The sequence below is a fragment of the Spinacia oleracea genome, chromosome 6, assembly GCF_020520425.1.
Source record: "Spinacia oleracea cultivar Varoflay chromosome 6, BTI_SOV_V1, whole genome shotgun sequence".
Lineage (NCBI taxonomy): Eukaryota > Viridiplantae > Streptophyta > Magnoliopsida > Caryophyllales > Amaranthaceae > Spinacia > Spinacia oleracea.
This window is the reverse complement of record NC_079492.1, coordinates 136,438,306-136,464,486: the sequence shown is the minus strand read 5'-3', so window position 1 is coordinate 136,464,486 and position 26,181 is coordinate 136,438,306. Positions and strand designations below refer to the sequence as shown.

General features: G+C 34.4%; 1 long non-coding RNA gene across 1 annotated transcript; it reads right to left on the bottom strand.

Annotated features, from left to right (window-relative positions):
- Positions 1–3,230: 3,230 nt before the first annotated feature.
- On the bottom strand, positions 3,231–15,393 carry LOC110804784 (uncharacterized). Its single transcript, XR_002537825.2, has 6 exons — positions 15,143–15,393; positions 13,771–13,818; positions 9,131–9,239; positions 7,569–7,766; positions 5,075–5,162; positions 3,231–3,977 (listed from the first exon to the last, which is right to left on the bottom strand). It is a non-coding gene; the product is annotated as an uncharacterized lncRNA (long non-coding RNA).
- Positions 15,394–26,181: the final 10,788 nt, after the last annotated feature.

Here is a 26,181-nt window from a genome sequence, read left to right as displayed (position 1 = left end):
AATCATGCGGAAAAACCTTAATGCCAGGAATCATATTAATTGCACATAATCATATAACTAGTCTAGGATGCATACACATTGTAGCGTTCCCTCCCTAGCTGCGCTCGAACCGAACAAGAATAAGTCTTTAGGAATCCAAGTGTCGTCCCTCCGTAGATAGTCCACAACACGTCCGGATCCGCCTTAAGATTGACCAACTAGAATCGCCCTTAAGGTATTATTATTTTCGGCTAGATAGGCAAGGTTTATGGCTGATTTTTCTGCTTAAAAATCCTAGCTTTTATTGTTTGAATACTTATTAAACTCGTCTATAAATTTGTGACCCTAGGCACATATTTATAGAATCATGGAAAAGGATTTCGAATCCTATTAGAATACTAAATTAATTAATTAGAATCCCTTTAGAACTCTATTTAGATAATTTCTATCTTCTAGGATTAGGATTTAATCATAGCACGAATTCCGATAGCTTTAGGATTCGTATAGCACGCACACGAGCACGAGCACCGCACAGCCCGCGCGCACGCCTCGCGGCCCACGCGAACTGCACAACGCCCAGCCCATTGTTCGCAGCCCACTTGCTCCGCGCGCGCGCCACGCCTTGCTGGGACTGGCCTTGCGCTGGGCCTGGCGAGGCTTTGGCGTGTGGTTTGATGCGTATGGCTTGCTGGGCGAGGGCCTGGCTTCGTGCTGGGCCTTCGTCTAGCAAGTCTCGTCCGATGCTGATTCGTACGATACGCTTCCGATTAAATTCCCGATTCCGGAATTCATTTCCGATACGAACAATATTTAACATTTCCGATTCCGGAATTAATTTCCGTTTCGAACAAATATTTAATATTTCCGTTTCCGGAATTATTTTCCGATTCCGATAATATTTCAGATTCTGACAATATTTCCGTTTCCGGCAATATTTCCGATTCCGGTAATATTTCCATTTCCGATAATATTTTCCGATACGTACCATGTTTCCGTTTCCGGCAATATCTACGACTTGGATAATATTTATATTTCCGATACAATCCATATTTCCGTTTCCGGCAATATCATCGTTTCCGGAGTATTCATTTACTTGCCTTTGACGATCTTAGCTCCCACTGAAACCAAGATCCGTCGATTCCGAATATCCATAGATGGAATATTTAATGCCATTAAATACTTGATCCGTTTACGTACTATTTGTGTGACCCTACGGGTTCAGTCAAGAGTAAGCCGTGGATTAATATCATTAATTCCACTTGAACTGAAGCGGCCTCTAGCTAGGCATTCAGCTCACTTGATCTCACTGAATTTATTAACTTGTTAATTAATACTGAACCGCATTTATTAGACTTAACATTAAATGCATACTCGGACCAAGGGCATTATTTCCTTCAATACTTCCTCTGCTCTTTTTTAAATTACACAATTATTTAGGCACGTTTGCCAATGCACGATTTCAAACATCAATATCTTTAGTTATGGATAAGAAAAAATTATAAAAAGTTGATATTTAAAAAATATTTATTGAGACGAATCTAATAAGACCCCATACGACTATATATTTTCTTAAGTATAAATCACAAAAGGAAGTCAAAGTAGCTTGTGTGAATAGTGTCAAAAACCCATTTGTGTCATGTAAATAAGAACGGAGGAAGTATGAAAGAAAGAAAGAAAATGCGAAAAACGAAGGAAATTTAAGATCAGTACCTTTAAAAATTGAACATAAGTGTTTTAAGGGTTTAGGAAACTTGGGGGAACACTAATAGTGAAGAACATTGCGGTGGCGCGCGAAGGGTCTCGAGCTAGCGCATGAACGAGTGCTTCACTGCTTGGCCATGGATGATAATGTGTATGTGGAATGATGAGTCATTTAGATGAATTATATGGGAACTGGGAAGTACTCAATGCTTGTTTTTTTACAGTAACCTAAGTCTATATCTCCTAATGTAAGAGTCCTCTATCTTTTCGGATGATTAGTATCACTGAGTAGCGAAGTCTTTCGACGTGGTATGTGAGCGACAAACACGAGTGACCTCTATCGACACAATGTTTGTTTGGTTCATTTGGGTAGTGGAGTAACTTTTAACGTGAAGTTAATTTCTTTTTGTTAATTTCTAGGAAATAACTTGATTTTGTTTGGTTGAACTTATGCATTAGTACTTTAAGGAGAGGGTATCTAAGCCAATTCATATTTAACTCACATTTTCCCATCTATTTATATGCAACCAAACATCCCTTTAATGTTAGATTCTAGACATAAATATACGTCCTCTCGAATAATCATGCATGCATATTATCATTATCTTATTACATGATCCTTAAATAAAATAAGAACTTAACATTTAGTATGTTGTTAATTTGTTATTTTATGTAAGGAGTTTCTCACTTCTCTCTAGGTAGGCTATAAACATAAACGACTATACATGAACAACCTTAGGGTTAGGTATGGTAGGGAAGGAAAATGATAAATACTCACTATATGTGATAAATTGAGTTTGCTTGAAGTCATACTTGACCCTTCTCCACCCCATGACAATGATACAATTTCAGTATATCTAACTTACTCCTTTGTGTTAGATTCCGTTATTAGAAAAGAAAGTCATTCATATAAATAAGATTTACACTTATTTAAGGTTTCAAGGAAATGGTGCCGTTACTTATTTTTTCCTCTCATTTCCCTCTCTTCGCCCTCCTCTTTTAAGGTTTTTGTTTTCTTGGCCGTTTAAACCAAAATACTCTAATTTCTTGGGCCCTATTTCTTATTTTCCTTCGATTTTTGTTTTTCGTTTTTTCGTTGTTTTGTTGCCTATTTTTAGGGTTGTTCCTAATTTCTATGTGGTTTTCTTAGCTTTTTAAGGTTTTAGTAATTGGGAAGATGTATATTTTTTAGTAATTGCAAAGATGAGTTTTGGGGTTTGTTATCAACTCGTTGATTGGAACGATAAATTGCGAAGGGTTCATAAGATGTGAAAACATCGAATCACTACTCACGTCAAGCTATAAGCGGTGGAGTACGAACTATGCTTTAGGAGGCAAAATAATAATCGTTTAGATTGTAACAGTTATGTCTTTTCATTAAACATGTGATTCACAAATTTGTCTATTTTATCTTTGTAGATACCGTATGACTAATTATTGATGATATTGTTCTTCACCATAAGAAAATAAATAATAACATTTCAAGACTTCCAAAGTAATTGCAATAAAAATATAAATAAGATTCAATTATTCATTTGATCAATAATGTATGCTCTGACAATTAGAGATGAAAATATAAATGTCAATATATTCAAAACTATTACAGGATTACTGGATACAATTTGATACTTCATAAATTAAATAGTTTTGGATTACAGGATACAATTTAGAAGTAGCACAAGAATATCCCATACCAGAGCAAACAAATACAAGGGTCTAAAACTAATGATAACATTTATCAAACTTACTTCAACATCACTAATAAAGTTAAAAATGAATGTCAGAGAAGAAGTTACAAGTCGCGTCTGACAAACAAGAGGCACAGAGCTCTTTCGAGCAATTCGCAGTGTTAGTGCCCTTATGTTAGTGCCCTTAAGTTATGCTTACAGTGATTATTGCTCTCAATGGCTTGAATGGTGATGTTCAATTGCCAATATTTGGTAATAGAGACATCCCAAACTTGATACGTTTTCTTAATCACGTAAAAGCAATAAGAACACTAGCCAACTCCGTATGACAATCGAGATGAGTTCGAGTAATGAGATACTCAGAATTAATGAATTCAATTCATTTGAAATCTCAGTCTCTAATTGCCGTTTACATACATCACCTCCTCGAAGGAGCATTTCAAGGCGATAAGAATAAGCCTTAGAAGTATTGGATGTGGACGCGATGGAGTTGGCTAAGTAATGGAAGAGAGCTTTTAAAAACCCAGAAAGGTGCAGGATTTGATGATCTATTTCTGGACAGTTTCATCATCCCCGTCACTGTGATTTCTGCACTTCTTTAGCTCCTTCCTGTCAAAATGGGTACAAATAAAATTAAATACAATTTTTTTTTATCATCATTTTGTCAGAACCACACATAAGATCAATGTTAACACAACGAAAACAAAGTGCATTACATGTTAATATACAAAATTAGACTAGTTTGCTTTCTACAATGTGTAAAAGAAAATCATCTACAAATCTTTCAATGCAATAAAAAATAGACTACAGCAATATCATTTTACGTAAACCTGGAATAAACAAAAAGAAACTCGGGAGGGAAGGGGGAGGAACAGATATCAGAATATTGGATAATGACATTACCTATATCAGGTAATTTACTGACTTGATGAAAATGGAACAGTTCCAATCCCATTACAGATCTTTCTTTTTTTCTTCCTCTTCCTCATTGTTGGATTGTGATCTTTCACTCTTTTTTCTCTCCTAGACCCCTCAGAAAGCTGTTTGTAATATCCAAACAGATGAGGATATGTAAAATAATGTTTGTAGCTTGGTGAATACAGAACAAGGGACCAGGACCTCTTTTTATAGAGCCCGAGAACTAGGTTAGTCCTTTTTTTAATCCAAATTATTATTTATTAAGGCCAAATGTTCAAGTAAATCATGATGATCCTATATATTTAAGGAAAATAATCACACCTGATTTGGAGGAAGATATCTTCTGATTTGGTAATAAAAGATTTGATAAAAAAAACTAGGGTTAGTCCTTTTTTTATCCAAATACTACGTAATTATTTATTAATATTAGCTGTTCAATTAAATCACTATGCTCCTACATACTAAAGGAAAATAATCACACCTAATTTGGACGAAGATACCACTAATTTGGTAATAAAAGATTTGAAAAAGATCACAGGGTTGTTGAATCTTTTGAAACTTTTTTTAGGGCATTCCTGTGTTAAAAGGTATTTTCCTCAAAATTTAGAGATATTTCGTAACTTTTATCCCTAGAGTTTAGGGAAGCTCGTTTTCTTTTCATGATTTACCAGGTCAGAACGAGGAAAACAGAACATTTACTCCGTACATGATATTGATAACATGTTCCTTTTGAATCACCCATTTGGAAAAGAATAAAACGTAGAGACGCCACATATAATATACATCACCTTTCTGAATCACCCGTTTAGCTTCTCATTGTGAAGTATGTAGCTTAGGGTCTTAGACTGAGTAAAAATCTGACAAGTTGATTCAATCCTGACAAGGAAAGATTAAGAGATTGATCAATCGTTTCATCAAATGCACGTCACAGATCATAAAGAACCAAATATTGCAGCAAGCATTAACTCATTTTAGATATCCCTTCATTTCTATAACAAGGAAAATAAAAATCATCCGTAAGTGCAATTAATTACGACATCTAACCATTTCCAGCTAGTGAACACTAGTTTTATCTTATGCATGCTAGCTACTAGGATCTGCTGCAAGATAAAAATTAAATATTTCTCCTGGCACCAAACTATCAGAAAGCTGGCACCAAACTATTTGGGCACCTAATACAATCTGTTAACACTTAACACTAACGAAACATGAAATTAAATAGGAGAAGCGGCAGTGTAAGAAATAGTTACCCATGTACACATTTAGATCCTCGCTGAATGCAAGGAATGCGCAACAAAAGTTCATAAATTATTTTCATCTAACTTCAATTTAATGAAAAACATTTACATGCCACAAGCCTAAAAAAAAAAATTGATCCTAAGAAGATCTAACAAAAAGTATGCGGAAAGCTAGGACTAGTTTCTTTTATACATTATGCAAAAAAGATATAGGTATAATGGATGTAGTCCATGTAGATACATGGTTCTTACTTTTCTGCAGCAATAATTCATAGGTCATACAGCTCAAACGCTCTATACACCTACAAACAGATTGCATTGTTCAATGTGATGTTCCAACTTAGTGGACAATTGTTAATACTCAGGTCAACCAAACAAGAAAAAGTACAATATATAGCTAACATGTGTAGAGACAGTGAAATTAAGGAATCACCAGAATAATACATGAATTTACGAATCTGTATTCTTTTTAGCTAATCATTATCTGATGAAAAAGCATTACGATATATAAATTTTAGAAACTAAAAGAATAAAGGACAATAAGCTCCTGATCAGTGTGTTTTCTGAATCATAAGATGAACCATTGTGATATGGTGACTCCACCAATTTAAACTTTGGTCAGGTAATATCCAACAATGTGAAAAGGTCAAGCATGATGAAGAACAAACAAGGATAAAAATATCACAGGAAGCACGTCTCGTAAGAAATTGAATTAGTATCCTACTAGAATTCTTAGATTAGAAGACCATAAGCATTAAGCTCAATACTAGAATGAACATATTCGTCTTTTGCTAAGATTCCAAGGCCATTTCAACAAATATTTAGACTTATTTTCATGTTCACCACAAGAAGAGATAAACTTGATACATGAATTTGCAACGGGGATCATTTGAAGTTACAGTTTCATGTTATCCCTAAGGAAATATCTCCCCTCGTCTACACCACTGTGTCTTCTTTGACGATGTTCAGAAGCAGACATATACTCTGCCACCAACCACCTCTAAACCTGTTCTTTGCTAACATCACAAGGTTTTATTAAAAGCATCTTCTACATCTATCATAATCACCACTAATTAGCTATTACGGTAAAGAAACTGTGGTGAGTCAGAAGGCCCCAAGTTTAGCCAAGATCCAACATTTCTAAGAAGCTAGCTTATTCGTCCTAGTATTGTTAAAAGACCAACCAGATCAATTCATATAGAAAATTTTAATGGAATAAGAAAGAAAACCATTTGGACACGATATGAATTGATACATACCTTCAAGAATACTTTACAAAATCATTTCATTTCATTTTCCCCCCCAAGATGGGCAATATAACTTCTACCAAAGTCTCTAATATTCCTTTGCTTATTAGTTAGATAACTCAAATAAGGAGATAAATTTCCTCTCAAACTAACAAACTCGAACTTGTTGGTTCATTGACCCCTTTTGCTTATTACACTTATGTTCATTCCAAATTATTCTACATTCCTACAACGCTCGTATCAGATCAAAGTACAAGAGGAATTAACCCTTGTATCAGATCCAAGTAAATAAGGAATTAACGATTGTATCAGATCAAGTATTAAGAGGATTAGGTAAATATGAGCAAACAAAGATTGGGTCAGGTTCATGTTCCACAAGAACACCGTTCAATAAACGTAGTATGAAAGATATAGGGAATCCTTAATTGCCGCAAGCCAAGAAACATAATGATGATGACCACTATTAACTATTAAGCACAGCCTTAAAATGAAGTAGTACTGAAAAACTAGACCAGCATATAGAAGTATATCTATTCGTGGCATGGTTTACTTGGCAACAGCCTTAAAATGAAGTAGTACTGAAAAATTAGATCAGTATATAGAAGTATATCTATTTGTGGCATGGCTTACTTGGCATTGCTAAAATATTCACTAGTTGAGGGATAAGCAATACAATTAGCATAACCACCATTAAGCATATCATATACAAGCATATCATTTTACTAAAATCCAGAAGTAATAAAAAAAATTATACCATCATATAGAAGTATATTTCTTTTATTTATGGCATGGTTTACCTGGCCTTCCAAACAATTCAAATGCTAGATAAGGATCTGATTCCTTATTAGAGAAAATAAGTCTCATGCTATCTGGCTTTATATATTGAGCTTTATTCTGCATTCTTCAAGCACAATTGAGTGTCTTCCGCCTCTGATTATTTCTTCATGTAGTCAATTAGCGTCTTGCCTTTGGTTGCAACGTGCATGATTTAAAACCTAGCAAACACGGAATGCAAACAATAAATGGCGGGCATGAAGAGCATATTTGAAAAAGAAAACACACACACACACACATTTGTCGGAAAAGTATATATTGTGTTTGTAAACATTCAATTTCCTATTGTAGATGACACAGTTGACATAAAGCATGTCCCGTTCAGTTTGATATACTGATTCTGAATGCATGGGCTTGAACCAGGATAACAGATAGAGGAACATTTGCAGGATCAGTATGTCTAGCTCTTCAGAACCAGAGAAATATATACTTCACTACCTGTAATAAATTGTATGAATTGGAAGTGCTTGCTTAAAGGGAACGCAAATACCAGCAAAGAAAAGTAAATGTACAAAGCCAAAATAAGTAAGTTTGTGGAGCCCAATTGCCCAATGCATCGACCAGATATTGTTCCCTAATTTATCTAGTTTTTTAATCTGCTGATACTGGCACAAGATGAAGTATGCCCCAAACCAGTACGTCAATGTGACATGATGAGATTGATGACATCCTCCAGTTTCCAACATGATCTAAATCATTAAAAGTTTTGAGTGCTAGCTAGCAAGTAACAACTAAAGACTTCAAGAAGCGTGTAGGCTAATATACATATGTAGCGTGTTGAACAAGAAAGGAAGCAAGCATTACATAAAGAAGAAAGTGTATTTATGGAAGAAAGCAAGGATCGCGAAACTAGAAACTATACAAAATGTTGTACTTTTCATTAACTTGGGTTTGTAAATTACATGTTTCAAGAGTTTTAATCGAGAGACTTCTTAATACACTGAGCCATATAGAGTTTTAATCAAGGAAATAATGGTTTACGTGAAAATGTAAAGTCTTTTTAACCTGATGTTAAGGATTTTATGCCTTTGATATGAAATATAGGTTGTTTTCTCAATTTTTACAATACTTGAATATTACTTATATTTAGTGAAATTAGCATTGGCATTGTAAAGTGGCATTGAATACGTGCTGATGTTATAATATGACACAAATTGTTGTATTGTTATATGAAACTATTTAACATTGTATTGATATACAGTAGTAACATTTTCATGTATATTTTAGATTTAAAAAATTCACTAAACAGGATTGAAGGAAATAAATCAAATAATTGATTATGAGGAGCATGTACATTCACTCGGAAATTTGATATATTTCTGTGAATAATAAACAATCAGAAATCAAGAAACAACTTTTTGCTAAATTTGCCATTAACACCACTCACCAGTCTTAAAACATTTTCTAATTTCTATTGATCTTCAATCTTCAACAGGCAGTGTGCTAAAGTAAATCAAGAACATCAATGAAACTAATAGGTATTAGTTCACTAGGGAGAAAGAGGAAATCCAGAATCATAAGATACCTCCATGTGAATTTTTTTTTCTTTTATCCGAAATGTCCGAAGTGATTAGTGAATGGTGATAACATCAGTAATATCTGTTGAAATTGGCGGTAGCTTCTAGAATTACGCTCTGCAACAGTGAAAAGAACAAAGATATCACTCATATCATCTCCATGTATTCAATTTTAATGGACAAGAAGAATTAAATAGCTGAATAGTGAATACTAGATTTTTAGCTCTAACTAGCCTATCTTGTTAGATTATATTTCGCAAAGCAGTTATTAGGCTGATGCCGTTGCTAATGTGTAGTTCCTTTTTCCCAAAATAATTGCAACATAGGGGAGACACAAGATTTTAGGAGGCTACGTGATGAGAAGAGAGAAAGAGTGATAAAAAGTGAGAACAAGGTGATGATGATGACGCGTGACGCGTGAGAGAGAGAGAGAGAGAGAGAGAGAGAGAGAGAGAGAGAGAGAGAGAGAGAGAGAGAGAGAGAGAGAGAAAGAGTGATAAAAAGTGAGAACAAGGTGATGATGATGACGCGTGACGCGTGAGAGAGAGAGAGAGAGAGAGAGAGAGAGAGAGAGAGAGAGAGGGGGGGGGGGAGGAGGGAGGGAGGGAGGGAGAGAGAGAGGGAGAGTGAGAGAGAGAGAGGGAGGGAGGGAGGGAGGGAGGGAGGGAGGGAGGGAGGGAGGGAGAAAGAGAGAACCAATTCCCAATTTAAGTATTGTTGCAATAAAAACCTCCTGAAAAGGAAGTGTTGCAATTATTATGTAACACGGGAAATGAGGAAGTAATGAATTAAGTTCAACAGCTCAATGCCAAAATTACTTGATGTTTTCAAGATATTATTGCTTCCCCTGGTAGTTTCTTAGTAGGATACAGTCCATTAGATTTCAAGTAAAAGCCACAATATACCGGGGCAATCCTCTGCTATGCATTAGATATAAGAGGCGGGTTACTAGAAGTTCATAATTAGTTTGTTAGAGTTAGCTTGAAGAGTTAGAGCAGAACAAAGGGATAAAAGAGGGATCCTGTACAAAAAATGGAGATTAGAGGGAACCAAATCATGAGAAAATTTATTGAATTAGCTTGAAGAGGAAGCAATGAAGTTAGTTAGAAGTTTCATTTTACATTTGAAAGCTTGATTGTCCTTTCAATTTCTGCAATTTTCATATCATCAATTGTGTGATCATCCTCCTTTGATTTTTTTTGTCAAAAACTCCGAATTCGTCACATCCTCTTCAAAGAAGTTTGTATTATAACAAGAACTTATTCCAACAACATCCACTAACTTCAGCAAAGCACTATGTACCATGATACAAATAGGATTTACATTGATCAAACCCCATCATAAGCGATCATAGGCATAACTAGAAAGAGGTCAGGTCAACGGAAACAATGGCCTCCACCATAGAATTTTCTGAAACCTAATTCCAAAGTTGAATAAATAATTGATGATGAATTGAAGAAAGACAGGAAGTGGCTAGGGTGGGAGGATGAGGTATATCTGGTGAGAGGAAATGAGGATGTAAGGATTCATTCATCAAAGGTGAGAGCAATGAGGGCTAGTGTGATTTCTATAGTATACCGCATCGCCTCTTGTTTGGTGTTAAATCTGAGCAAATTATTTATTCAAAAAATACCTGAGCAAATTATTTATTAAAAAAAAAACCTGAGCAGATTATTATTTACATAATTTCTTTGAATTTTTATATACAGAAGAAAATTATTATTCTTTTTAAATCTTTTAACTTTTTCGATTTCAATTCAAAACGCATCGTATTTCTTGAAGCATTTAGCTATTTTCCCACTAGTTATATATCTATTAATAAGAAGCGGTAACTTGTGGAAGAAGAAAGAACATCTTGCACTCTACACGTGACTCATATGAGTCATATCAACTTGTTTAAATGTTGATAATTTGTCATTTGTCTCGGTGTATAATTTTAAATATCAACTTTTATAATTGTTAATAGGGCGCCATGCATTTATTGCCACTATGTGGTGTGTGTGGTTGGAGAGAAACTCTTTTCATGAATTTCAGGTTCTTTTGAATTATTATGGGACAAAATGCGGGTGGGGCTTCCAAGAATTACTTGGTTGGGGAAGTACAAAGAAATTGGGGCAATTTGTAATTTATTTTCAAGTTGAAAGTACAGCTTGTCCTCATTGTTTCTTCTCTTTCTTTCCTACCGTTAATATGATCTCTTTTCCAATTAAAAAAAATCAACTGATAATTGTTAACAATAGATAACTAAATATATTATGGTTAAAGTTGTGTGTTGACAACTTGACTTATAATTAAATAGAGATAGTACCACAGTAAACAGATATCCTTCAAAGCAAGTTTCCCTCTTGAAATTTCACACTAAGATGTAAAATTTAAAAATGATTGCTGGGAGTATTAGAGATGTATACAATGTTCTATTAGTCTTTAATCAATAAATATTTGCATTGAAACTTAGATTTGATTTATTTGATGTACAATATTTGAACAATAGCATTGAGAATTTAGATTGAAATAAAACCCAACTTTTCCGTAGTTATTTAAGGAAACTGAGCATCACGAGCGTATAAGATATAACTTGGGATAGAAGCAGAGTATTGATCATATTATTTCACGATCACAAATAAAACTTACTTTACTAGATTCAAGGTATATACAACAAAAGCTATTTATCGATATATCATATAGTCCACATTTTATAACCACTTATAAACATTTGTTGAAATTATCAAAAACAACAAGGCGAAGAAGCTTAAGATCACATAAAAGGTGATAAATTGCATCTGAGGAACAAAGGAAAAGATCATCAAGGTGAGAGCTTAAGATCAGAGTTTTTCATCTGAGATCACTAATAAATTTAAATTTGCAAGAGTTAAGGACAAGGTATGTTTGGTCAAATACAAACTTATTTAGCCTTTACTGGATCGTATCATCTAAGTACTTTTTAGAGTAGTGATTAATTAACAGATCAGGGAATGAGGAACACTACAACCAAAAAAAAAAACAAAGTGCATCGACAACTTTTGCCTTGGAGGTGTAAACCATACAACCATTTTAAGCAATTGACAGTGTGTACGAAGACGATGATGCTTACGGTAATCCTGTTATGAAGAAGAAAAAGCAGGATTGGAATCTTCATCAACCACGTAGGAAGCGGCTCAAGAAGATGGGAGACAAAAAGGAATAATTACGGAAGCAAGGTTGGAAGAGAGGAGAATGGTAAATGTGTATTGTCACAGAATTTGATAGTGACAATACCTAATTTCAGGTAATTTACTGACTTGATGGAAAGAAGCAGGTCCAACACCATTATAGATCGTTCGTTTTCTCTTCCTCATTGAAGGAAGGTGATTTCCCCCTTCTTACTCTTTTTAAATCCCTCGCAGAGATGCTCACTATTGATAAGGGTATAATATGTTTTGTAGGAGGATTATTGCAGAATAAGAGATCAAAGACTCTTTATATAGAGCATGAGGATTAGGGTTATGCCCTTGTTTTTCATCAAAATAAATCAAATTATTAGTGGTTTACAGAAATCTTGATGTTCCCATTTGTAAAAGGAAATAAATCAAAACTTGATATGCAGTAATGAAAGAATATCTCCCCTGATTTGGTAAACAAAACTAGAAAGATTATAGGGTTGTTCAACCTATTGAAAGTCTTTTTGGGGAATTCTTATGTTCGAATTTTTTTCCCCCACGGCTCAAGGGCACCTTTTATTCTTTAGAGAGTTGTTTTGGCTCACTATGTTAAACTTACAAAATCCTACTATAATGTTGATGTGTGTTAAACCTAAGTCTTAAGCACCTCCTCCGTATAAATTTATTTGCTCCATTTTTCTTTGTGAACCACTAATTTGTTGGGGGAAAAAAGGTCCTGACACTGACAATGAGGAGATATATGAAAGCTAGTGGAGCAAATAAAATTGGACTCCCTCATAGGTCCAGGTCCAGGTCCAGGTCAAGGTCTTGTAGTTACAATTTGAACTCCAACCACCAAATATCTCATTTGCTCTTAATTTAAGCTAAAATGTGCATGACCTGGCATAAAAAGAAAGCAAAATTCTTCTGTTTTCACCCAAAAATATTAGCACCGGATCCAACAACACTCAAAGATTAGTAGATTATACAGTTGTATGAACAAGCTGACACGAATCTTGTCCTTTAACTCAAAATGAGAATTACATCCGCCCATTTTCAAGGTTCTTTTTGCCATCAATAATACATGCACACAGAGTTTCACAGGCGGGTGGAGCAAGGTATGTACCCTCCAATTTAGGCTTCTACCTACCAGGGCCACCACAGATCATCAAAGAGACAAGTCAGACATGTACTGCATGTGGCCAGAGGCGGAATCAGAAAAATGTTAAGTCAATGAAAATCTAAGAACCTGTGTTAGATACATGTACACGGAATTTCTAACGCTGTTATCTGTGTTAGATATATCTAAGAACCCCCTTTTTTTTATTGAAAGCATTTATCTAAGAACCTTCACAAAACTAAAACGTAAGAGTTTCTCCTTAGCTTAGCTAGTTAAATCATAATAATCTCTGAAGAATGAATATTATAAGAATAAAATTTACTAGGATAGCTGCTAAGCTTCAGCATACATGATATGATTAAAAGCCAGACTTACTAGGATTACAACTTACCGGATGATACTAACATTTTCTGATGGAGATAATAAGCATGTCCAACACCTATTAGTAAAGCAGATACATTCACTATTAGATCGACCATTATAAAAGTTTCTAAAGGAGAAATGCATTATATATTCACAGGATCTAAGTTGATAAGCTGTTGATTATTCGCAGAGTGATTCATTTAATTAACTCAAAAGAAAACCAACCGCTTTCCACTTCCTATCATGAATGCTGATAGGAAATAAGGAACAAACTATCTTTGTCCCTTCCCATCTAAGACATACATATTATATGTTTAACAGACTGCATCAAATTTATTAATACGTATACATGCTTCTAATTTCTCATAGATAACATAAAAAATGTTAAATTTAAGACTTGATCCACATATGTGACATGTGTATTAAAGGACTGATTGTGTTCCTGAAGTTCATTATTACTTGTGTCATTAATAAACCAGCTGGAGACATTATCTGGGATTTTTAAGCTTGAATCAAGACTCATTTACACACAACAGAAACGAAACCAAATATCTTCTGTGTCAGTTACTACCTCTTATTGCTGTATCCGATTCATTATCTGCAAGATTAGATTTTTGACGACTTATAAACGGCATGATTCCCACCCCATTCAAAAACAAAGTGACAAACACAATATTAGACAGGACAGAAACTACAATCACAGCTTAATATTGAAGGGTACTCCTCCAATTCTTTGAAAGGCGTTTACTAATCAAACTTCAGCTGTAACTCCTCAAGACAGAGACAGATAAACATACTCACAATTCCTCGAATATAAACCCTTACGCAGTTTCCCATTGGCCCTAAAAAAATTCCGCCAAAAGAAAAAACTAAAGCATTATTCAGTTATTCCTCCAAGATATACAAAAGGGTTACAATAATCAACCAGCAATTTCACTGAAGCCTTTGAAGCATTATCAAACAGCATACGAAACTTTACTAATTGTTCATCATAAGTTCATAACCCATAACACCCAAGTCACCCACTAACCCAGTACCAAATAAGAAAAATAGGTGCATCAAATTTTGGTGGATGACTATTTTAATTTGCTAATGTTACAAATCTTTCACAAAGTAATGAAAATTACTTTCAATAAATTGTTTGGATAATCGATTTCACATAATTCACAGCTCAAAATTGTTCTTTAATTTCTTCAATTTAGTGGCTTTATGGTAAACTGAAACTCAGTCATAACCCTACAAAATTTCTAACAATCCCCCCTTGGATTCAAGGCTTAAACCCCAATACCCATCAGTATGATCCACAAAAAGGTTAAAAATTAAAACCCAAAACAAGTTTGGAAAAAAGGATGAAAATAAAGAAGAAAAATCGAAAGATGAAGGAAATGGAAGAAAAGTACCTCTAATTTTAAGGGATAATTTGGCGAGAATGTGTAGTCTCACTCTAGTTTGGGTATAGAACACTTGGGGAACAACAACTGCAAAGCTTTGTTCTTGAGCAAGCGCATGGTCGACACTCAGCAAAGAGGACTGGCAAAACTTTCCAAAGTCGTTATAGGTACTTCAAGTGGATTGTGAGGGACTTTGATTATCCGAGTTAAACAGGTTGAGGTTGAGTTCAGGTCAGATTTGACCGTATGAGGTTAAGATTTGAAATTCACATATCGAACTAGGTTAGTGAAGTTTCCGGATGGCAAATAAGTCAAAAATTATTGATAAAACTTTTTCAATTTTGGCGATAATATTCATTTTGGGTGATTGATTAGATTTTAGGTCTTGCGCGCACAAGGTGCACAATAAATTTATTGTACACCAAGATAACTTTTACCCCTTTTTTCGTAACTTTAACCTAGTTTTGATTAACTTTTATATTAGTAAAAAAAAAGTTGATAGAAATGATTAAATGATTAATTTTATACATTATAAGTGATTTTGAAGAAATAAGTTTTACTAAAATGAAAAAATTAATCACTTAAAAATAGACAACTTTTACATATATAAGCTTAACTTTTAAGCATTTCGAGTTAACTTTTACTTCGGTGTACAATAATTTATTGTACACCCATTGTAAATAAGAATTTGTGGACTTCTTAGGTTAACAAACTCGAGGAGTCCATTTATTAGTAGTTTGATACATGTATACACTACGGAGTACAAATAAAGCAACATCTGATGAAGCAAATAAGTAGGTATTCCTCCTAAAATCCTATAACATTCCAAGACTTCAAAATGATTGCATTAAAAATATAAAAAAGATTTCATTGGTCAAACAATTATTGTTTGCTTTGAAAATTAGAGACTAATATGTAAATGTCATTTCTACTGTTCTACATATATATAAACTAATAAAGAAAACCAGGCATGTTTCGGAAATTACCCAAACTTGCAACATAACATAGAGATGCAATAAACTTGAGGTAGCATAACTACATAAGAGTATTACTTTAAGACTGGTGATAACATTCATCATATTACTTTAAGATCATATCACTACATTCTGCATATTAGTCATACTCTTCATGTTACTAGAGCACAAAACAAATACAAGGGTCTAAGACTAATGATAACATTCATCATATTACTTTAAGATCACTAGAAACCAAAAGACGAACAAGTTTACAAGATTTTCGATGTGTCACACATTTTATGCAGCCATTTCCATGTCCAGCCTCCGCTGAAATTGTCAAATATAGCATACGGAAAATGTAAGTGAAGCTTCCTTCAAAAGAAAAAAGAAGCTGATGGAGGAGAGCTTCAGGAACCCAGAGAGGGACAGTCATAGATCATTAGGTCTTGAAAGTTTCATCCTCCCCGTCACTGTCACTTTTGCAGTTCGTGAAGATCCATCCTATCAAAATAGGTACAAATTAATAAAATTAAATACAAAAAAATTTCATCATTCTATTAGAATCACATATAGAACCAATATAAACTCATCCAAAAAATGTGCATTAAAATTATACTACAGAAATATTGTTTATTACTGCAATCAAAATAGACTACAAAATTATCATTTTATATATGTAAATCTGGGATAAACATAAAAACATCAGGAGTTGGGGTGAGGAGCAAAAATCATAGTATTGGATGATGACGTTACCTATATCGGATAATTTACTGATTTGATGGAAGTTTCAATCCCATTGTAGATCTTTCTTTTTCTCTTCCTCATCGTGGGATGGGGATCTCTCCCTTTTTTCTCTCTTACACCCCTAATATTTTCTTTCACCTACCTGATGAGGTATGTATAATAATGTTTGTAGATAGGTTAATGCAGAACAAGGGATCAAAGCCTCTTTTTATAGAGTATGTGAACAAGGCCTAGTACGTCCTTGTTTAAATAATTATTTTTTAATAATATCTGATGAAGCTATGTATTAAAGGAAATGAATCACACCTGATATGGAAGAAGATATTCCCTGATTTGGTAATAAAAGATTTGAAAAAGGCTTGTTGAAGCTTTTGAAACTTTTTATACTGCGTAACTATGTTAAAAGGAAGTATTTTCATAGAGATACTCCGCAATTCTAATCCCTATACTTAATCCCTAACATTGTAGTGAGTATGCTTGTTTTCTTTTCATAAATTATGAGCTTCGTATGAGAATTGCATACAATTAAGCTCCGTGTATGATATTGATGTGCCTAAGGCACCCGTTTCCCTCCCCCTACTCGACCATATTGGAAGCAAGTTGTTTGAGTGTTTGCTACATGCATACTAGATTTCTAGATACTACACAAAACGGATCAGTCAACTTTATTCTTGCTTCTTGAAGTAAATGAATAGAGGCAGAAGTCCAGCTATTCAAGACTACAAAACTAACTAACTTTGAAAAATCAATTCCTCTCAAATAATCATTATTTTAATAACTAAAACTTTTGGAGATATAACCGAAACTTTTGGAGATTCCCACACTAACAAACTCTAATTCATTGAAAACACCCCCCCCCCCCATCGTTAACTGCTGTACCCGGGTACAGCCAGCTCTGGCTGTACCCCCTAAAACGACGCGCTCATATTGTTTGTTCATTCTTGTCGACAGTTTGTTCTTTTTTATTGTACCGTTTGTTCATTCTTATTGTACTGTTTGTTCTTTCTTGTTGTACTGTTTGTTCTTTCTTGTTGTTTTTTAAATTCATCATCAAATTTTCATAATTGTTGTATTTTTTGTTCTTTCTTCTGGATTTTATGTTCTTTTTTATATTGTTTGTTCTTTCTTGTTTATTTGTTTGTTCATAATAATCATATGGTTAATGTTCATAATTAAACTCTTCATTAATCTTTTTATTCTTTCTTTTTGTATTGCTTGTTCTTTCTTGTTGTACTGTTTGTTCTTTCTTGTTGTTTTTTAAATTCATTCATCAAAGTTATTGTTGTATTGTTTGTTCTTTCATGTTGGCTTTAAAATTCATCATAAAATTGTTCATAATTGTTGTATTGTTTGTTCTTTTTTCTGGAATTTTACGTTCTTTTTTATATTGTTTGTTCTTTTTTGTTGAATTATTTGTTTTTTTTTGTTTATTTGTTTGTTCACAATAAATATATGGTTAATGTTCATAATGAAATTGTTCACTTCATTGGTCTTTTATGTTTTTACAAGCGCCTATATTGTTTATTTCCAAATAAATGTTCATTTCCAAAATAGTAAATGTTCATTCCAAATAAATGTTCATTTCCGAAATAGTAAATGTTCATTTCGGAAATAGTAAATGTTCATTTTTGTAGTTTATTTCCAAATAAATAAATAAATGTTCATTTCCAAAATAGTAAATGTTCATTCCAAATAAATAAATAAATGTTCATTTCCGAAATAGTAAATGTTCATTTTTGTACCAGTATTTGTTCTTTCTTGTTGTATTGTTTGTTCTTTCATGTTGGCTTTAAAATTCATCATAAAAGTGTTCATAATTGTTGTATTGGTTGTTCTTTTTTCTGAAATTTTATGTTCTTTTTTATATTGTTTGTTCTTTTTTGTTGAATTATTTGTTTTTTCTTGTTTATTTGTTTGTTCACAATAAATATATGGTTAATGTTCATAATGAAATTGTTCACTTCATTGGTCTTTTTATGTTTTTACAAGCGCCTATATTGTTTATTTCCAAATAAATAAATAGATGTTCATTTCCAAAATAGTAAATATTCATTCCAAATAAATAAATAAATGTTCATTTCCGAAATAGTAAATGTTCATTTTTGTAGTTTATTTCCAAATAAATAAATAAATGTTCATTTTCAAAATAGTAAATGTTCATTCCAAATAAATAAATAAATGTTCATTTCCGGAATAGTAAATGTTCATTTTTGTACCAGTATATTAATGTTCATTTTAAACAACACAAAACGACATCGTTTTGGATAGGGGTACAGCCAGCTTTGGCTATACCCGGGTATAGCCAGCAATTTGCGCCCCCCCTCCTTTTACACTTCTATTAATTCCAAAATGTTATGCGTTCTTAAGATGCTTGTATGATTGTATCAGCTCAAATTAAAAGAGGAGTTATGGTTTTATCATATAAAAGTACAAGAGGGATTACAGTTATATCATATCAAAATATGAGGGGAATTAAGTAAATATGAGCAGATAAAGATTGACCAATTAAGTTCAAGTTCCACAAGAACATCGTTTAGCATAGAAAAATTAAAAGAATCTGTCCTTATTACCACAATCATGATGACATGGCTACCTTTAAGCAAAGCATATGCAAGTTGTTTACTAAAATCCACGTGTCTTAAAAAATAAGACCAACACAATTAAGTATTTATTTCCGTCCATAACATGTCTTACCTGAACGTAGAGCTGTCGAAAATTGACCCGACCCGAGAAATCGACCTGAACCGACCTGTATTTTTAAGGACTCGAACCCGGACCCGATCCGAGACCCGGAATTTTGTTAAAATAGGAAACCCGTAACCCGACCGTATCAAACCCGTTAAAATCGACGACCGATTTCGACCCGTTAATGCATGATCCGGACCCGAACCTGACACCCGACCGAAATATAACCGATAACAAAACTGAGTCAGCTTACCCGACCGAAGAATGACCCGAACCCGATTCAACACCCGACCCAATGTCAACCCGAAACCGATTATAACCCGATGAAACTTGTTATTGACTCAATTCGTGACAAACCATTACCTGAATTTACGCGACCTCTTGACAACCCGATTTGTCATTGACCTAACTAAATAATAACTTAAATCAAGTTAATATTATAAAACAAGTGAAAAACGTTAAACCAAATTTAACTAAATTTATAAAAGTTAATTATAAGGTTAAAACTTGACTAGACCTGATAGCTATCGTACCCGGTCTTAACCCGTGTCGGATGGTGAACCTGACCTGAATTTTAACCGACCCGATAATTATCCGATCCGAACTTGACCCGACTCGTTAAGATCCGAACCCGTAATTGTACCCGACTAGAAAAAGACCCAACCCGAACCCGAACTGAACCCGACCTATACCGAAATGGAAAAATAACCCGACATGACCCGACAAATTTTCAACCTGACCGAACCCAACCTGAACCCGACCTGCACCCGGTGATAAAATGACCCGATACGACCCAACCATATCTTGACCCGTGACCCGAGATGACCAGACCCGGACCCGACTCGAGTAACCGTTTTGACAGCTCTACCTGAACGTAGTTGAGGATCTGATTCCTTTTTAGAGAATATAATTTTCATAATCCCATGCTATCTTGCTTTGTATGTTGGGCTTTATTCTACAAGCACTATTGACCTCTGAATATTTCTCAATGTGCACTAATAGAAATCCATATTAGATAACCGGAAATAATAAAGGTCGCAACATGCGACCTTTAAGGCGTGTCACAGTGGTGACATGGCACGCCTATGTGTCATAGATGTATTTGGAAACTAAAATATTTAGATTATATAACCTAATATACATGTTATAAAAAAAGTAGGAAAATCTTAATATTCTAATTTACAAATTTAATAATGTAATTTTTTATTTCAGAAAAATAATTCTAATTTATATAAGAAATAGGAAAAAAATACTTTTAATTATTTATATGATATAAGAAATAAAAATAAAAATACATTTACTAATTTATATTTAGAAAATAAAAAATACAATACATTAGAAAATAAAAATTAGGAAAAGGATTTTGGTGGGGTTTTGGCAAAGATAAGTGAAAGGAAAAGATAGGCAGGAAAAGATTCGTGTCTTGATCCCAAACTCAAAAGGACAACCTAGAAACCAAACAAATAGTCTTAAGGCCGAACAACGAAAAAGATGGGTGTATTGTCGGAGTGCAGAGTGCAGTTCTTCTTCTCTAGACGGGACGATGATAATGGTACGGCATGTATCGTTGAACGGCCCTTCTACAACGAAAAAGACCTAATTAAAACTAACCTAATAATTAAAATTAAAATAATATTTTAAAGTAATGTATAATTATGAATATTTATTTACATAAAATATATTATTAGATTATAAATTAGTGTATTTTTAAATTAAGTTGATTTTTTTAATTACACAAAAATATATTATTAGATTATAATTTTTATTTTTTTAATGTGTAATTTATGAGATAAAAGGAAATATATATTTACTATGAATATAATAAATATTTATTTCCTTCTTTGTATCTATTGCCTTGTTTATATAATTTCATAGTAAAAATATTGAATTGATAGTAAAAATAAATTGATGACGTGTAGCCCACATGGTGCTTATTTGTACCAATGAAATGCCGACACGTAAGATTGCGACAACATTTTGTTGTCGCAACTTGCGACCTATATCATCATCCATAGATAACTATCGCCTTGCCTTTGGTTGCAACATGCATCATCTAACAAACAAGAAATGGAAACAATAAAAACTTACAACTATATTTTTTTTAGCAAGTCAGTTCATTTGCATTTAATTTACTTAAAGCTAAAAAAAGGAATAACTGGAATTTAAACATAGCAAACGACTACTCCACTTTAAATTTAAACTTAGTTTAGTAAGAGGTTTTACCAAATTTTATATTCAATCACCTTACAAAATAAAATATAAAATTAAATTATGCATTTTATCTAATGTTGCATGTACGTATTTAAATATCAAACTATTTTACTTTTTAATTTAACTCAATTTTTTATTAAGATTAATTCTCAATTTACATATAATTACCGGGGCATCGCCCGAGGCGATAATTAGTTTCTCCTAAACCTTTCGTAGAAGGTTAGATATAAATTAGAGACAGAAATTTAAATCTGTCCCTAATTTAGAGACGGACTTTTATTTATTTATTTATTTATTTATTTATTTTGAGGGGAACGGACTTTTAATTTAGTCTCTAGTTTTGTAACACTCTAATAATTTCTTGCCTTTATAAACCATGCATTTTCCAACTTAAATAAAGGAATTAAGTATTAAAGTATTACCGCGACCGTGATAACGGTTAAGGCTAGTACCAGAATTATGCAGCGGAAATAACTAACTTTTAAAATATAATTAAATAATAGTTAATGACCTCCTCTACAAGTTGGAACCATAAAGGCCCAAACCAAAACCAATTAAACAAATCCATTAACTAAAAATAGAAATAGTAATAGTCTAGACTAATTAAACTAAATAGAGTTTAGAACATTGCAAGTAAAAATAGACGCTCTCAATCAATCTAATTGCTAGATAACTTCAATTGCAAGTCGCCTCTAGAATCCTGCTGATTAAAATTTTACTCCTCAACCATGCAAGTGCAAATGATGGATTATCATAGGGTCATTTAGGCAAAGGCCATGACCACAAACACAAAGCACGTAATCAACAAAAATCTGAGTACTACAAGCTAAAATAATTGTTAAACTAAACATGCTTCATTCCAAAATGATAAATGAAACCACATATAAAAGCCAACTAATAAACAATTAATCATGAAGACAATACTCGACTCAAGACACGACTCTTGACTCATAGATTAATTAGAATAAGCATCGAACGGGCCTAGAAAGAAATGTCCATTGGACGGGCGTTGGGAGCCCACCAAACACCAAAAGAAATGATAGTAACTCTGTGTCAAACCATATTGACGGAATTCTCTGCGCATATAAGAAGTGAAACAACGTCTTGTATCACTAGCAGGAGTAATGCCCCGTGGCCTATTTTACTCCCGCATTGTTCATACTCAAGCTGGTGTCTACGTTCCAAGAATTTTGAAGCTTATTCGGGTTACACTTTACGTTTATTAATGTTTTATTGAAAGCCGATTCAATAGACAATCAAATAAGACATTTAATAAACGAACAATCAAACAATGTGTAATACCTCGTAATTTTGAAGTAATTATGAATGTATTTTATTATATTTATAAAGCAGTTTGGAATTTGCTTGCTAAAGTGTATATGCAATAATAGAATAGGTGAGGATGAGACCATGAAAGTAGAGAGATATAGAGTATATAATTAAAATGTAAAAACTTACATAAAATGAAAAATGCACCCTTCAATAAAATTAAATAGAGACACTTTAGAAAAGTACATCATTTAATAAAATAACTAGTATTTGGGTCCGGGCGATGCCCCGGGTTGATACACGTATAAAAAATTTAAATAAATTCAATGAAGGAAATAATGCCCTTGGTCCAAGTATGCATTCAATGATAAGTCTAATATATGCGGTTCAGTATTAATTAACAAGTTAATAATTCAGTGAGATCAAGTGAGCTGAATGCCTAGCTAGAGGCCGCTTCGGTTCAAGTGGAATTAATGATATTAATCCACAGCTTACTCTTGACTGAACCCGTAGGGTCACACAAATATTACGTAAACGGATCAAGTATTTAATGGCATTAAATACTCCATCTATGGATATTCGGAATCGACGGATCTTGGTTTCAGTGGGAGCTGAGATCGTCACAGGCAAGAAATGAATACTCCGGAAACGATGATATTGCCGGAAACGGAAATATGGATCGTATCGGAAATATAAATATTATCCAAGTCATAGATGTTGCCGGAAACGGAAACATGGTACGTATCGGAAAATATTATCGGAAATGGAAATATTGCCGGAATCGGAAATATTGCCGGAAACGGAAATATTGTCAGAATCGGAAATATTATCGGAATCGGAAAATAATTCCGGAAACGGAAATATTAAATATTTGTTCGAAACGGAAATTGATTCCGGAATCGGAAATATTAAATATTGTTCATATCGGAAATGAATTCCGGAATCGGGAATTTAATCGGAAGCGTATCGTACGAATTAGCATCGGACGAGGCCCGCTAGACGAAGGCCCAGCACGAAGCCAGGCCATCGCCCAGCGAGCCAACACGCACCATCGCACGCTAAGCCTCGACCAGGCCCAGCGCAAGGCCAGGCCCAGCCAAGGCCTGGGGCGCGCGCGCGAGAGCACAGCAGTGGGCTGTGCGCTGTGCGCCTAACGTGGGCCGCAAGGCTTGCGCGGGTGTACGGTGCTCATGCAATGCTTGTGCGGGAATCCTAAAGCACGGGATTCGAAATATGATTAAATCCTAAAACTATTAGATAATGATTATTTAATTAGAGTCCTAGTAGGATTATAATTAAATAAATTAGTATCCTAATAGGATTCCAAAACCTTTTCCATAACTATATAAATAGGTGCCTAGGGTCACATATTTACACATATTATTCAAGTATTCAAAGTGAGTTTTTGAGAGAAAAATCCAGTCACATACCTTGCCTAAAAGTGCCGAAATTATTAGTACCTTAAGGGCGATTCTAGTTGGTCAATCTTAAGGCGGATCCGGACGTGCTGTGGACTATCTACGGAGGGACGACACTTGGAGTCCTAAAGACTTATTCTTGTTCAGTTCGGGCGCAGCTAGGGAAGGCACGCAACAAAGAGTATGCATCTAAACTATGCTATATGATTATGTGTAAATAATATGTATTCCTAGCTAAATGGTTTTTCCGCATGATTTATGAATTGTCATATGTATCATAACCTAACAGTGGTATCACGAGCCTCTTATTATTTTCATAATCTAAATTGCATGAACATGGTTAAATATTACAAATTTGCAAGAATTAAAAGGGGTGATTAATTTTCGTAATTGTTAATTAATTGCAAATTGCGTTTATTTAATTATACGTACGCAGTTTTTCGGCAGTTTCTTCGTTACTCATCCAAATCGAGTGATTTTTGTGTCAATTCCGCATGTAAAAGGCATTCTAAAATTTTGACAAAAAGAATTTTTTTCTGCCGAACCCAGAATTCTCAAATTCGAAGCCTAACTATGACTTTTCGAAGGTTTTAATTTTTCGAATGCAAAATTTCGTAAATTTAAGATGTTAAATTAAATATTTGCGATTCTTGTTGATAAATCTTGAATTTTTGATTGACCTACTGTATATGTTTAACAAGTTTGAATGCCTAGCCTTGTTAATTATGCAATCTAATTTGTAATTATGATTAATTTGTTGAAAATTAGAATAATTTAGAATTAATTTGATTTTCATAATTAATTATAATTTAATTAGATACCTATGATTAAAAACCACCATAAAAATTGTAAATTTATGATAAATTTTAAATTTTTATGACCTAAACTTGAATCCATGTTAATCGGAAATCAATTGAATAATAAATTTTCGATTTTTCGCCCTAAAATTATGAAATTAATATTAATTTATTAATTTGTCATTAATTTTAAATATAAATTTTTTAAATTTTATGCGATTCGTTCATATAACTTGCACGCACAAAGCAATGGACGCTACGTGTTACCCTTAAGGGGTGTTGTATAGTGCGGGCATGCGACGACGAGCAAGGGAGCTCGTCGCCCATGCGGCACGAATGCAATGAGCAAGGGCATGGTGCACGAGCACAAGGCAGCAGCCCTGCCTTGTGTCGTGGGCTATGAGCAATGGACGAATGGGCATGGGCGAAGGCAAGGCACGGCAGTCGCGTGTGGGCAGCAAGCGAGCTGCGCCACAACGCGCACTGCCTCGCGCGCAGCGAGCGCAAGCTCGCGTGCCACGAGTGCTGCACCCAGCGTCGATGCCGCGCGCAGCGAGCGCTGGCTCGCACCAAGCGAGCGCTAGCGAGCGCGCACAGCATGCGCTGGCGAGTGCACGAAGCGAGCGCTGGCCCGCGTGCAGCGAGCGCTAGCGAGCGAACGCAGCGAGCGATGGCTCGCGTGCATCGAGCGCTGGCGCGCGCGCAGCGAGCACATGCTCGCGTGCATCGAGCGCTGGCGCGCGCGCAGCGAGCACCAGCTCGCGCGATGGCTTGCGAAAGGTAGAAGCAGCAGCTATGCGACGCAGCGCATGGGCTGCGCGCACATGGCCAGCGATGGCTGTGTGCGTGTGGCCCATGGGCGTGTGATGCGTGAGGTGTTTGCGTTGCGATTAGATCGTTTTGAAATTTTAATTTGAAATTTTCAGTTTACGTAATTTTAATTAATTTTAAAATTAATAATTTAAATT